The 8091-nt window shown below is 39.9% G+C and overlaps 1 long non-coding RNA gene across 1 annotated transcript in view; it reads left to right on the forward strand.

Annotated features, from left to right (window-relative positions):
* LOC138981136 (uncharacterized) overlaps positions 1-5803 on the forward strand; it is a 6338-nt gene extending 535 nt beyond the window's left edge. The window contains exons 2-5 of the long non-coding RNA XR_011460571.1: positions 589-662; positions 949-1109; positions 1647-1712; positions 5621-5803. This is a non-coding gene — a long non-coding RNA (uncharacterized lncRNA). The remainder of the gene's footprint in view (positions 1-588; positions 663-948; positions 1110-1646; positions 1713-5620) is intronic.
* Positions 5804-8091: the final 2288 nt, after the last annotated feature.

The following is an 8091-nucleotide window of genomic DNA, read 5'->3' on the forward strand; positions in this document are numbered from 1 at the left end:
CACTTGCACCTGTGCAATCGCCATAGCTTCATCGTAGGGCAGATACACTGTGACTGGGTATAGTTTTGCTGCAGAAGGCAAGTCTGTTTTCTCTTTCTCCTTCCCCTGACCTTCCTGATTGATTGAAACATCACTTATGGTTTCATATACCGGTACTGGTTCCATCTGTAACACATTAATATCGTATTGCGCTAATTAAGTTATTCATAGTCAATGTTTTCATATTTGTCAACCGTCCATACTACAATACATCTTGTATTACCCACTTATCTTCTAAAACTAACCGAGACCGAGTAACATTGTTAGGATTGAAAAAGCGTGCTACAGTACCTTCGTGCTTTACCAATTTCACATCGCCTAACAATAACTCGACTCCTTGAGAACTCTACCTGTCCAGTTTGAATAATTATCTTGGCCTAGTGCCTCACATTATTGTCACACAGGGATATATATGTCTCGAAACCAGCCTCAATTTACCTTGAGTTACGCTCCATCATACTAACTAACACAATCCATACGAAAGACGTATATATGAGAATACTGTTTATGAATGACTATCTTTTGCACAATGTCATCGTTATGTTCCAGAAAAACAAGGCGAAGTTACGAACAGTTCAGTCTCCACTTCTTCATCCACGTCGGCACATTCTTTCCTTTATAAGGTAACAGTCTGTCAATGTGATACGCCTTTGAATCTTTCTTTGGTCTAGTTTTAATAAGGTATGTCAAATCATCAATCTTGTTGGTGATGATGTACGGTCCTTTCCATTTTGACGTCATTTTAGTACACACACCTATCTTCCTGACAGGGTTGAACAACCAGACTAATTGTCCTACACTCAGTTCACGTTTTCTGGTTTTCATGTTGTAGTATCTCTCTTGATGCACTGCACTTTTCTTTAAATGTTTCCGTGCATGTTCATATACTTTTTGAAATGTCTGTTCCAGGTTTGCAGTGTAGACATCTGGGGAAACATCTTCTTCTTCAGCTCCGGGTCGTCCAAACACCAGTGACATCGGTAGTCTCGCCTCACGTCCCAGCATCATTCGATTTGGAGTTATACCTGTACTGCAGTGAACCGACGATCTGTATGCTGAGGCCAGCAGAGGTAAGTAGATATCCCAGCTTTTCTGGTTGTTTTCGCAGTACGCTGTTAACATAGCAGCCAGTGTTCTGTTGAATCGTTCTACAATTCCATTTGCTTGAGGCCGCATGCTTGTAGATCTGGTCTTGTTTATCCCCACTAGATTACACATTTCCTTGAATAACACTGATTCAAAGTTTGTGCCCTGATCAGTGTATAGTGTTAGTGGATACCCAAATCTGCTTGCGAAATGGGTTATGAAGGCTTGTGCTACCGTCTTTGCTTCTTGATTTGGAATTGGTATTGCTTCTGTCCATCGTGTGAATTGATCTGTGATGACCAAAATGTGTGTGTTTCCCATCACTGTTTTGGGAAAAGGTCCACATATGTCTAGATTCACTCGTTCCAGAGGTTCACCAACTCCACAATGTCCAAGTGGAACATGTTTTTGATGAGATTTTCGAGCAGCACACTTATCACATTGTACACAGTAGCGTTTGATACAATCATCCATGGCTGGCCAATAATATGACTGTTTTATTCTCTCTCCTGTCTTTTCAGATCCAAGATGACCAGCGGTGGGAACGTCGTGATGATTCTTCATAACATCTTCTTGCTTTGACTCAGGTACGATCATTTGTAGTCCTGTATCTTTATCATTCTCAAGACGCTTTCTGCAGAGAATACCATCTACTATACATAGTCTGTCCCACTGAGCCCAAAGTGTTTTTGCCTGAGAACGTTTTGTAGAGAGCTCTGCCCATTTTGGTCGCTCCTTTGATTTCATCTTCGCAGATAGAAGTGGTTCAATATCTTGATCTTCAAGTTGAGCTTGGCTAAGTTCTTCTGCATTCCATCCGTCCAAAGATAATGGATGAAATCTGACTTCAAAATCAGGTTTTTCTGTACTTGATGATGAGTCTAGAGTTTTACTGCATGACGGTTTCTGTTCATCTTCCACAATCATAGCTATGTTGGGGTTTTCTTGCTTAACTTGCTTGCTTGCAGAACTGAGGATATCAGAGAAAGAGAATTGAACTGCTGTTGACTTGTCTTCGGAACTGAGGATGTCAGAGAAAGAGAATTGAACTGCTGTTGGTCTTAGTTCATCATTCTTGGTTCTCCGTTGTGTCAAAGTACATGCAACAAAGTTTTCTTCTTTCATTGTTTCTTGATCTCTTTGTTGTTGTCTCAGGCATGATGTACAGGGTTTTCTGCTCAAAGCATCTGCATTGGAATGTTTCAACCCAGCACGATGAACAACATTCAGATCATATGTTCCCAGTTCCTGTAACCATCTTGCTGTTTGACCGCTAGGATTCTTCAGATTTTTCATCCAACTCACTGCAGCGTTATCAGTTCGTATGGTCACCTTCTGTCCATACAGGTAGTGATGAAATTTCTTCAGTGCTTCCACTACTGCTAGTAATTCTTTTCTGGTCACACAATAGTTTTGTTCAGCTTTCCCATGAGCTTTACTCATGTAGGCAATGACTTTTTCTTGGCCTTCTTGTATTTGAGAAAGTACTGCTCCCACAGCTGTGTCACTAGCATCAGTGTCCAAAATGAAATCTGAGTCAGGTAGTGGATATGCCAAAATCGGTGCTGTAGTAAGTTTTTCTTTCAGTGTTTTGAAAGAATCTTGACAATCTGAAGTCCATTCAAAATGCCGATTTTTCTCGCAGGCTTGATGTAATGGTTTTGCAATTTTGGCAAAATCTCGAACGTATCGACGATAATAGCCACAGAGACCAATGAAACTTCGAACTTCTTTTGTCGATTTTGGTGTAGGCCATTCATCCACTGCTTTGATCTTCTCTGGATCAGTTTTCACTCCATTTTCACTGACAACATGTCCAAGGAACTGAATTTCCTTTTGAAACAAGTTACATTTTGACGGTTTGAGTTTCAACTTTGCCTCTTGAAATCTTTGTAGCACGTGTCCCAGTCTTTCAACTCCTTCTTCAAAGGTTTTGCTTGGAACGATAGTGTCATCTACAAACAGCAAACATTCTTCCCATTGTAGGCCTCTGAGTACGTTTTCCATGAGTCTTTCAAATGTAGCTGGCGAGTTTGACAGACCGAAAGGTAAGACATTGAAGTGGAAAAGTCCCATCTTGGTAGCAAATGCAGTTTTCTTTTTAGACTGTTCATCCATAGGAATCTGCCAGAATCCACTTTGTAGATCAACTGTTGAGAACCAATGGTTTCCAGCTAACGCATCAAGACAGGTGTCGATTCTTGGGAGAGGATAGGCATCTGACACCGTTATGTCGTTTAGACGTCTATAGTCCACACAGAATCGTATTGTTCCATCTTTCTTCCTGATGAGAGTAACTGGAGATGACCAACTGCTGTTTGATGGTTCAATGACATTTCTTTTCAGCATCTTCTCTACTTCTTCTTTTTCTGCTTTCGCTAATGCCAAAGGTTGTTGCCGGGGTGGTAGTTTGACTGGCCTTGCTTCTCTTGTATTGATTTCATGAGTAACTTTATCTGTCAAACCCATGTCATCAGAAGATGTGGCGAAAACGTCTTGATATCGTATCAACAGCTGTTTCAAACTCTGTACTTGATGAGGTTCTAAATGTTCTGTACTTCTTTTCAACAGGTCTTGTAGATGTTCAGGAATCTGATCACTTCTGTTATCTTCTTTTGTAATGTTTGTAGATCTCACCTCTTCTGGTTGCTGCTCATACACCGATTCACATCTTCCAAGTTGTTGATTTGGGTACAATATCACATCTTTGTCGGTAGTGTTCACTATTTTTGCAACAAGGTTGACTTTGCTTTGTGTCAATGCTGGTAGTAGAACAATACCTCTGTTGTGTACAATTGTAGAAAGTGGTTCCATGTACAGCAGTTGATTCAAGTGTTCTCTCTCTGGTATTTGCACTGAAATCCATCTCACAGTATGTGCAGGTAGATTTGTTGTAGAAGTTGCTTGAATTTGGCCAATCATTTCATGTCTTCCAATACAACAGGAAAGTGTGTCATTTTGAAGTTGTATTTTCAACTTTTTGAAGTCGATTTGACAGCAATGTTTTAGAAGAAAGTCTTGCCCTAGAATGCCATCAACTGGAATGTCACAGACTATAATCACATGTTCAAATGTGCTTTGTCCCAACGTGATTTTAAACACTGCTGATCCTTGTTGCTTAATTGCTTGGCCATTCACAGCAACTAATGGAGTGGACACTTGAAGAGGCGAAATACTGTTTTTGTTAAGTTTATCAAAAACTGACGTAGAAAGAAGAGTTGTAGTGCTTCCACAATCAACTAGAAAGTTGACTTTTTCTTGGTTCTCTACCAATACAGAAGTATACATTCCATTGTCAGTATCACTAATTTTTGATCCCGATACACCAATTCTTCTTGGTACATCTTCTTGTGTTTTATCTTCTTTCTCTTTGTTTTCCTGTTCCGTAGTTTCTTCTTTCTTCATGTTGCGTTGACTCGGTTGAGTATCTTCCCTGTTTTCCTGTTTCGTAATTTCTTCTTTCTTCATGTTGGGTCTTCGTCGATTTACCGATTCTCGACCCTTTAAAATCGGCGGTTCTCGTTTCCCTCTCTTCTCTGTTGAGAACGTCCGTTGTGGGTTGGTCGAGTTTCAAATTGTTCCTGTTCTTTGCACTTCCTGTACAAATTACAGTCTTTCAAACTGTGGTCAGAGCGTTTACAACATGTGCAAAACTGTGTTCTCTGTCTGCAGTTTCTGGACAAATGTGTAGTCTCATTACATGTCCAGCACCGTCTGTCTCCCTTTTGTTGTTGACGATTTCGATCAGTTGTCTCCGGTGAAGAATTTATCATCGTTGATTCTTCTCCGTTGACCATGAAGATTTTCTTTTTCTGTGGTACCATGATAGCTTCATACATGTCAGCCACCTCTTCAGCTTCACGAATGGTTTGACAGTTTCTCTCCAAACATCGCCATTTTATGTCTGGACTCATATTTTTATACCATTGCTGTAGTGCAAGTTGATGTTGAGTTGATGACCCAACATTTGGATATGCCCTTTGTGCAAGTAGCAGAAGTTCATCAGAAAAGTCTGCCAATCCTTCATTTGGTAGTCTTTTTCTGTTTTCAAACTGTGTGGTCCAGTACACCCCATGTCTGGATGCTGTGCCGAATCTCTGTCGCAGTTGAAATATAAGACTGGCATATTCTCTTTTCTCATGAGGTGCTAGTCCAGCGTAGAATCTTCTAGCTTGTCCTTTCAAACAGGCTCCAAGAGTGAGTGTTCTTTCTCTCAGTGTCCAACCACCTAAATCAGCAATACATTCAAACTGATCTAAGTATGTCTCAAAGTCATCACTCCCATCGAAAAGTTGTGGTTTCATTTGTAGACCTCTTCTACTTGATCCTTTGTATGTCTTGTCTGTTACTGTTAGTTCTTGAACACCTCCAGTAGAATTATGACTATTTCCTCCCATCGGAAATTCTGCTCCCTCAGTTTCTTCATCACGTAGATACTGTTCATAGAATTGTTCAGGATTCATCATTGTTAATACTTTCTTTTCTTCTTTTGCAGAAATCAATCAAGTCCAATCCAAGCAGAATCTCCGTAAAAAGTCACTTTTGAAGAAAAGTCATTCCTCATCTGGTATAAAAGTAAAAAGACATCTCCTTCTTGTAAAATCCTCTTCTTCCACGATATCCGCTACAGCTCTGTATAAAACATGTATCAAAAGTCAATAAAGTTTATAAAAATCACCTCCAGGCTACTATGCTTCTTCTAATTTCTTCGGTTCCTCTTCTTTCTCTCTTGTTGCACGTTGTCTAGTTTCTTCGGTTCCTCTTCTTTCTTCTTGTTGTACGTTGTCTAGTTTCTTCAGTTCCTCTTCTTTCTCTCTTGTTGCACGTTGTCACAATCACATGAAGATTTTAATCCATGAATAATCACATGAAGAAAATAATCCGTGAATCAGCACATGAAGATAATAATCCGTGAATCAGCACATGAAGATAATAATCCGTGAATCAGCACATGAAGATAATAATCCGTGAATCAGCAGGGTTATTTCCATTTTTTTTTTTTTTTTTTCACACACACACTTTAATCCATGAATCCACTGCAGGCCGGGTTATTTCCAAGAAATGTGTCTTTCACAAAAGAATCACAAATCCCACACTTCTGACACCATTGTAACGGGATGGGCGCGCGAGCTGTGTTGGCTCTGGTTGTTGATTGTTGTGTGTGTGAATGTTAATGAAGAATAAAGCAAACACAAATTGTTCCAGGTTTCAATGTTCAGATTTATTCATCTGAACAAATTCGTATCGAACTTCAATATATCAGTGCATCATTCATTCACATATAAAAATAGGCATGACATATGATGACCTTGTTCTGGACTATCTTCTTTACTGTAGACTGCGATCTCTTTATGTAGCTTAGAACCTAATATTCTCAACTCAATATTATATCCTTCCTAGTCCAGTCTCGAAGAAGCTGCCCCGATTTCTCCTGTCGGATAGCCCCACTTTCTTCTTGTAGACTGCTATCCCTTCCTAGTCCAGTCTCGAAGAAGCCGCCCCGATTTCTCCTGTCAGATAGCCCCACTTTCTTCTTGTAGACTGCTATCCCTTCCTAGTCCAGTCTCGAAGAAGCCGCCCCGATTTCTCCTGTCGGATAGCCCCACTTTCTTCTTGTAGACTGCTATCCCTTCCTAGTCCAGTCTCGAAGAAGCCTACTCGAACCACATCGTTCAGCCCAAAAGAACCCAAATCGCTAGAACATATCAGCCAAGCTAAGCCAAGCGAACAACCTTTCTCCCGTCTCGGAGAAGTACACTAAAACAACAATCCTAAGCCACCCCGATTCCTCCTTTCCCTTGTCTATTTATCCCTTTCCTTGTTTGTTTACCTGTTACCTCTAGCTACCGCTAACGTTTCGATCGTCTATAACGATCTCCCTTGACTGTCTACGTTACCCCAATACATGTCCTAACAACATAAACAACATACCTTGTCTCTCCTTCCTTTCTTCTTGTTTCGTACCTTTAGCAACGAACCGACACTCTCGATCGTCTTAGAGTCAAGGCGATCGAGGATGTTTGTTTACGTTTCTCTAGGTAATTTCTAACAATGCTCAAACAACCTATCCTACCGAACTAAATCTCCATTTTACTTTCACTCAATCATTATCCTATCAATAATGAATCAATTCTAAAATGCATAACCATATTTACATGCACATTTCATTACATAATATTCTCTCATCGATGAGATCTCGTATAACACCTTCTCAAGTCAAAGCGACCAAAAAGTGTTTGTTTACGTTTCCCTAGGTAACCTCTAACAACATACAAACAATTTATCTAACTAAACCAAATCTCTGTTTCCTTTCACTCAATCATTATCTTATCAATAATGAATTAATTCTAAAATGCATGCAGTAATATTCACATGCACATTTCATAACATAACATTCTCTCATCGTTCTTCTTCGATGAGATCTCGAACAACACGTCATCTAAAATGGCGTCATCGAAAAGAAGATTACGTTCCATTGTGTTCATCTCATAAGAATGCGATCGATACGCACACGATTCCGAATAAAAACTACATAAACTAGTCAGCGAAAGTTTCCTGCTACGAACTGTGCAGTGGTTTTCTGGTGAGTACAACCTAAACACAGTTAATATCATAACATTTGTCCACAAGTCTCCCAGTCTTTCACTTGTGTCAATGAAGAACACTTTTAGATCTGTATCACATGTTTCTCAGTGCAAAAGTTAGATCCACTAATGTTCAGGTTAAAGTTTCTGGATAATACTAATAGGGCCATCCATTACAATACTTTACAGCTATCCAGACTCTCTACGACTGACAGCAACAGTAAATTGACACCGCGGACACCAAAACAAACAATGGAGAAACTCAATACATGCTTAGAAGTCATTATGGGTTGCCTTAATGACTACACCACACCTATTCATGTGACCGTCTACTCAAATTTGCATTAATTAGCATAATCAGCTTACGGCTGACTTGTCTACC

The sequence above is a fragment of the Littorina saxatilis genome, linkage group LG12, assembly GCF_037325665.1.
Source record: "Littorina saxatilis isolate snail1 linkage group LG12, US_GU_Lsax_2.0, whole genome shotgun sequence".
Taxonomy (NCBI): Eukaryota; Metazoa; Mollusca; class Gastropoda; order Littorinimorpha; family Littorinidae; genus Littorina; species Littorina saxatilis.